Raw genomic sequence first — 7,623 nt, forward strand, 5'->3', positions numbered from 1 at the left:
TCTCCACTCCCTAAAGTTTCAGGTGTAGGGCTGAAACTTCCAACCCTTTAATCCTCTGGCAACCAGCCCCATCCTGAAGTTATCTAAGGGCCCACCAAGACTCATCTCATTAGCATAAACAAGCATGGTTAGAAAGGGGTTGAATAACAAAAGACACTCATGTTCACCCCATCACTCACAAACGCCAAGCATTTTAGAAGCTCTGTGACAGGAACTAGAGACAAAGACTACATATATATTTTTATTATATCATAATATCACAATCTTTTTTATGATTATTGACCCTTTTAGAACCTCAATAAACCACCCCCCTCCAATACATCCATAGACCTTCATGAGGATCCTGTCTTGTCTCTCAGCGTACCTTTCCCCGACCAGTCAGTTGAACTCTTGCTCTTTCCTACTTTTCTTCCAACTTAGGGTCTGACTGAGGAGGGAAGACCTTGAACCAAGTACAAAACTGAATAATCAGTATTATTTTTCAAAACCAATTCCAAGAATCTTTTGTCAACACTAATTTGAAAAATAAATTTCCTTTAACAATAACTTTTAAATGCAAATTGGCTTGGTCTAGTGTAGCTTTTAAGTACATGTCAGTGAATGTTAGCTCTGACTTGGTCAACCATAGTTCTTGTTAAATTGCTTGTTAGGCTTCTACTTTTTAATAATATATAGTCAGCCCTTGAACAATGTGGGTTTGAACTGTGTGGATCCACTTATATTTGGATGTTTTTTAACTGACCCTCGCAGTTCAGTTGCCCCACACAGTTCAATTGATCTATGCAGGGATTGACTGGCGGCTGGGACTCTGAGTATGCAGAGGGCTCACTTAAGTTATATGCGGGTTTCCAACTGCGTGGTTGGTGGGCAGCCCCAACCCCTTTGTTATTCAGGGGTCAACTGTATTTGTTGATGAAAGAACATTTAAACCTATAAAAAAGTTTTATACAACTTTGAGTCCAATTTTTGAAGATGTACCTGGAAGCAGTTTTGCCATTTGTCTTACGCATTTAGAATCAAAGGAGAAAAGGAAGGTTACATGAAATCCATTGGTGGTGGATGAAGGAGGCATGAGAAAGCAAAGCAGGGAAGTCTCTAGGATGAGATAAAAAGCAAAATGGAAAAACACATACTTTTTTTACATTGGTGGGTATAGGATAGTTAACATTTACAGCACATAGAGATGATATGCAGGCAACAAGATAACGAGGGGTTCTGTGGTCTTGTGCTCTGGTTAGGAATTTTTATTTCCAGACCCTGTGTGATTACTTTCGATCGTCATGTTTGTAAGGCCTGTCTTGCGGCAACCCCCTGAGCTTGTCATGTTTTGTGGTTTAGTATATATCCCCCTTTTCATTCACATATTCATTAGTTATTAAGTTACTTCCCATGAGATGTTTTTTATTCATGTCACGGACCATTGTCATTAAGGATTCACTTTATTAAAATACTGGTTTTTGTCTCTGCCTAACTTCTTCAATCCTGTGTTGCATCTGCCAACAGCAGAAACAGAAGAGCTACAAAGGAATGCAGTAGACCCAGAGTAGTCATCCTTGGCCTCACTCACTCTTCTAGAGCATAAACTAGTCTTGTATTTGCGCTTTTATTGCAGGTGAAATAACAGACCCTTACAGTAATAATAGCTCCTCCTCCAGCTCAGAATCAGACTCTTCCTTAACATACAAAGAGTTCTGCGATGGCCGTGGAGAAGAGGAGGTTAGTGCCCATTTGGTATCAATAGCAGAGAAGGAGAGAAAATCAGAATCATCCAGCCAAACAGAGAAGAAGGAGATATTGCAGAAAACATACACTGAGGTTACCTGTATCTTCTGTTTTTATTTATTTTCTCCCTCTTTCTCTCTTCGCTCTGACTTGTAAGTAGAGACTATCACTTAATGATGTGACTATTATTGTAACAAAGAAATAAATGATGTGACATTCATTAAATGTTTACCTGGTACCAAGTGATTTTGCTAAGCCCTTTATACGCTTTATCCAAACCTTCAAAATAACTCTTAAGAAATTGGTTGTATCTACTTCAAAGAGGAGGAAACTTAAGCTTAAGGTCATTATGTTACTAGACTATAAGCTCTGTGATTGCAGATAGTCTGTTGTGTTCACTGCTAAATCCCTAGGGCCTGGAATAGTGCCTTGGACCCAGGTGTTTACTAAATAGTCGTTGAATTATTGACAAATAAATAATATGTTCATGGTCACTTGCCTGGTAATTAGTGGAATCTGGATTCAAACTTGGGACTATCTAGCTCTAAACCTGCTACGCTATACAGTTTGGCTCCTGTGTTGTTTGTGTCTTAAGTGTCAAGATTTCTGATACTTATGGTTGACCAATCCACATGTTAGCCAAAAAGGACACACATCCATCATTCTCAGTACTTTTCATTCTTTCCTATTGGTCTGAGTTTCCATCTGAAATTATTTTCCTTCAGCTTGAAGAACAGCTTTTTAGCATTTCTCGTCATGCAGGTTATTAGTATTCTGGAAATGTCTTTTCACCCATTTTTAATGGATGTATTTACTGGATATAGAATTCTGGTCTCTTTTTTTTTCTTTTGGCATTTTAAAGATATTGTTGCAATATTTTCTGGTGACTGTTATTTCTCATGAGAATCAGCCCTCATCTCTATTGTTTCCCCTCTACCTAATGACTTTTTTTTTTCCTCTACTGGTTTTTAATGTTTTTCTCTTTATATTTAGTTTTCAGCAGTTTTACTGTGACAAATAAAAACAAGTCCGTACTTAGACAAGGAGAGACTTTATTCATAAAAACTATTTTGACAGGTAGAATGCTCCAAACTCAGGATCTGCAAGTATCTCAAAAATCAAACATAAAAAGACTTTTATAGAGAGGGGTAAGCAGGACCAGCAGGAACTATGGGTAAGCAGTAGATGAGCAAGTAACAAAATCAGGGCATTCAACAGGAAATGTTTCTCTCTGTGGTTTGCCAATACTCAGAATGAGCTGTTAAAGCTAATGTTTTGTACCTTAATACTTGCTTAACTTTTGTGGACAAGCCAAAATTGAGCGGCCTGTGGGGAGGAGAGAAACCTGACTAACTTTTGTCCTCAGGCCAGTGAGTAAATTACATAATTGAGAGCACCTGGTCAATTTTAATGTAGGTGTTTGCTTTATATTTATCCTCTTGGAGTTCACTGAGCTTGTTGAATCTGTAGGTTGATGTTTGTTACCAAAATTTGGAAATTTTCAAACATTATTTCTTTGGATATTTTTTCCCTCTCTTTCTTTCTCCTTCTGGGAGATATATATTTGAACACTTGCTATTGTCTCCCAAGTCATGGAGGTTCTATATGTTTTTGTTAATCATATTTCCCTCTGGTCTTCAGATGGAATCATTTCCATTGATCTCTCTTCAAGTTCACTGACCCCTTCTTCTGAAGTTTCCCATTCTGTTAAGCCCATCCAGTGAAGTTTCCATTTTAGATATTGTTCTTTTCATTTATTGGATTTCCATTTGATTCTTTTTTTATAGCTACCACTTCTTATGCTCAGAGCTTGCATTTCTTTACTCTGTATGATCTCTTTCTTATGCCCTTGAATATATTTATAATAGTTTAAAGCCCTTTATCTGCTAATTCCAACATCTGGGTCATCTTAACTGCTTTTCTTCTTAATAATAGATTAAACTTTTCCTCTTTTATATGTCTCATAATTTTTTATCTTATGCTGGACATTTTGGATGGTACATTGAAAGGAGTCTGGATTACGCTGTCATCCTTTAAAAGATGTTGAGTTTTGTTCTGTTATGCTGTTAAATGACTGGCAAATCCTTTTGATCTCTTTGGGTTTGGTTTTTTTCTTGATTAAGTCAGGCTTATTTCTCTTTTGTATTCCATCCCAGGATGGTCCATATTCCTAAGGTATGGCCTTTCTGGGCCACAACTAAATGCCTAAGGCACTCAGAGAAGTCTGTCCTCTTTATCTGGACTAGAATTTCAGCTTCTCCCAGCATGACCTTCGATTTCTGAGTTTAGCTCTCAGCACTGCAGCAGCGGCTCTCTACTAATATGTTTTGAAAGAAAAGTTGAAGCATTTTATTTCCCAGCATTTGTTTCTGTAAGGTCTTTAAGAATATTTCTCCTTTCTGGACCCCATATGAAGTACAGTGAATTAGCCAAGATGAGAATGTTTGGCTTTCAGTTACTTGTAAACAATAGACATTAGTTTTGAATGTGAATGATTCTAACAAAAAACTGTAGAGGGTACACAATGAGGTTTTTCTGAAAGGCTTATAAGATACCACAAAAAATATCACCATTGGGAGCAGTGGAGCAACTTGGCTCAAACTCAATTTAGTTTTTATTGTTTTTCATCTTGTATGAAATAGCTGAATTATGATTCAGTGACTTTAACTATAGGAAAATTGTTTACGGTGGTGATAATTGATAGTTAAGACTGAGGTTAAAGGCCTTATACTTGAGGCTTTATATATACAGTTCATTTGTTTAGCTGAATACAAGAAATGTGACAATACCCATTAGATAAGTATATAGATTTAATAAAATTTCATCTAAAATATTAGAATAAGATTTGATAAAACATGACAAAGTAATAGCATAACAGAAAGGCAAGATCATTAAGAATTATTTTGAGTAAAATAATGGATTTAAAAAAAAAAAAATACCACCCTGCCAGACAAAGAAATTAAGCTCTAGTAGCTTCCTAACTGGTGTACTATCATCAAACATGGACACTTCCCTTCCACCTCCAATAAGTCTTCTACATGGTAGCAAATGTGAGCTTCATGTGTCCTTTCAGTGACTTCCTGTTGCTATTAAGATAAAGCAGAGCTCTTCAGCAGGGATTACAAGACCCTGTACTGTCTGGCCCCTACCTACTTCTCCAGATCCATCTCTCATGAGATTGAACCTCACTCTCTTCAGCTGACCAAGTGACCTCTTTTTAATCCCTGTTCTTATCTTGCTCCCTTCTGCCACAGAGCATTTCTCTTTCTGTTTTCTAGGCCTGGAAAGCTCTTCCCTCCCATCATCACCTAGATAATTCTAATCCTGTAGCTTTCAAATTATATTTTCTTAGGGAAGCCGTCTCTGACCTTCAGGTCTAGGCTACATCCTACCCTTTCGGGCATTTATAGTGTGTGAACTCCTTAGAAGTACATGTCCCAATTGCAGTCCACAAGTTGGGAATTAACCGTTTGTTAATTAATAGTATGTTAATTTTGTTAAGTTTGTTAATTAATAGTATCTTCATCTCTTCCAGATAAATGATCTCTTTTAGATAACAGTCTTCAGAAAAAAACTTTGTGTCATTTAGACTTCAGCCCTTTCTCTAAAATGGCATGTGGATATTTAGAGTAGCTTAGCACATCCTATCCCTTAGCCTTAGTAGGAGGCAAACGGAGGGCAGCTTGGGGACAGTGGGCTACAGAGGTGAAAGAAAGAGGAGGGAGTCTATTTCTGAGGAAAGGATGAGTCTGATGTCTGGAGAGACTTCAGCAGCAGCAGCTGTAAAGGAGTCCACAGGAATATGGCCCAGTGTCTCCAGTCACCTGGGGAACATATTTGTTTCTTTTCATCACTGATCACTACAGTCCTGATTATCTTGGCTCTATTATTTTCTGAAAGGGTGTCCCCCCTTTTTTTCACCTTAGATTAACCTCAGTTGGTGTCACAGACAGCAGCATCTCCCAAGAACTCAGCTGTCTGTCTCCACTGGCACCTCCTGCCTCCACTGGACCCACACAAGAACTCTCAGAGGTTCAGGAATGAAGTCTCTCCCTAAGATTCCTGCCTAGTGGTGAAACCACATGCCTCTGTTCAGCAGTAAAGATTTCTGTGAATTCCTGTGTATTTGCTTTAGCCCTTGCATATATGATAGTAACACATTATTCTGTTTTCACTGGCTTTTGTATGCTTTTATATTCTAAATGTTATTTTCTTATTTTCTTTTTTTTTAAATTTTTTATGCCTACGGCACCTGGTCTTCCTAGGTTGTCTCCCATCCAAGTACTAACCAGGCCTGACCCTGCTTAGCTTCTGAGACCAGATGGGATCGGGCGCGTTCAGGGTGGCATGGCTGTAGACTAAATGTTATTTTCAGTAAATGAAAAATATGGTCTAAATGTGCATATTTGGTTTCATGTTCAAAATCTTATTAAACTGGGAGGAAATGTCTGAGATTTAGGAGAGAAAACTAAGTAATTCAGCCTTAAAAAACCTCCACTCAGAGGCAGAGACCGAAAAAAATGGTGTAAATGATAGACACTCTAATTCATCCCTCTGGTGACCAAATCAAAGTTGTGACAGAAACAAGGAGCAGCAAGCAAGGAAAAATCACCTGGGATCTAGATGAACAAGCCATACAAATAGGGAGAAATACAAGAAATCACCCTGCAATGACAGAAGGTAGGATGGGACGAGGACGTGTGGCTGCTGGGTCTTGAGGGGCTGAATGAAATGGAGGCAGCGACAGCGGCAAAAGCCTCTTAAAGGGCTGTGTTGGCAAGCAGATTTCACGGTGAAGGACCTGCTCGCTCTGAGCACCAGTGCAAGTTTGGCTGCACACGGGATACCAGGGACTTACAGGGGGACATTGTTGGAGTGAGGGCCGAGGTGAGACTCACTCTGTACAGAAGTGCTGGCAGGATCCATTGTTCCTCGTTGAATCCTCCCCTTCCCAGTGAGCAAACACAGTGCCGCCATAGCCGTGATGTCTGATGTCATCAAACTGGATAACAGAGGTCACTCCACAGAGAAGAGTCCCTGAAACCCCTCCTCCCCCAACTAGCAGCCCTACCCAAGCCACATCTAGGTGTATCCTCGGCAAGTCAGGTGCTCTTTGCTGAGCAGCACCTAGATTCACACTGAAGGCAGTTGGCCTCGGATTCTGGTGTGGCCTTTTGAGGCAACTATAAGTACAGCATCTGTACATTGCTCGCTGAATCTTAACAGGTGGCCTCGAAGGGGCAGAGGCTTGGGATAAATTTGGCCTGCAGCTGAATGCCTCTTAGGACTGTGCCACTGGACAGACACCTACTTCACAAATCCACACTAATAAGACCGGGAGACTTTGGAGCTTTGCTAAGAAACAGACACGGAAAGACAGCCAAAATGGGAAGACAAAGAAGTAGAAACCAAATGAGAGAACAGAACAGAGATCCAGATATAATGGAGTCAAGTAATCTAACAGATGCAGAGTTCAAAAACACTGGTTATAAAGATGTTTAAGGAATTTGGGGGAAGTTTAGAGAACTTCAACAAAGAGATAAAAAACACAAAAATGGAAATTATAAAAGGGAACCAGTCTAAAATGAAGAACACATTATCTGAGAAAAGAAGTATATTAAATTGAATAAACAAAGTGAATAAAGAAAAGGATCAAATGCCCTATCTAGAGGACAGGAAAGCCAAAGACACGCAATCAGAATAGCAAAAGATAAGATGCTAAGACTATAAAAATAACTTAAGGAGGATATGGAACAATATTAAGGCTCCAAATATTCATCTGATCAGCGTAACTAAAGAAAATCAAGATGTTGAAAAGCCGTTTGAAGAAATAATGATGGAAAATTTCCCTAATTTGGTGAAGGAAATGGACATAAAACCCCAGAAAGCTCAGAGAATTCC

General features: G+C 39.0%; 2 pseudogenes; one reads left to right on the forward strand and one right to left on the reverse strand.

The window, feature by feature from the left end:
- The window catches only part of LOC105307835, a 59,855-nt pseudogene that overhangs the window by 28,813 nt on the left and 23,419 nt on the right, over positions 1–7,623 (forward strand).
- LOC111733084 lies at positions 5,963–6,081 on the reverse strand (annotated as a pseudogene).

Source organism: Pteropus vampyrus, unplaced genomic scaffold (assembly GCF_000151845.1).
Source record: "Pteropus vampyrus isolate Shadow unplaced genomic scaffold, Pvam_2.0 Scaffold520, whole genome shotgun sequence".
Taxonomy (NCBI): domain Eukaryota; kingdom Metazoa; phylum Chordata; class Mammalia; order Chiroptera; family Pteropodidae; genus Pteropus; species Pteropus vampyrus.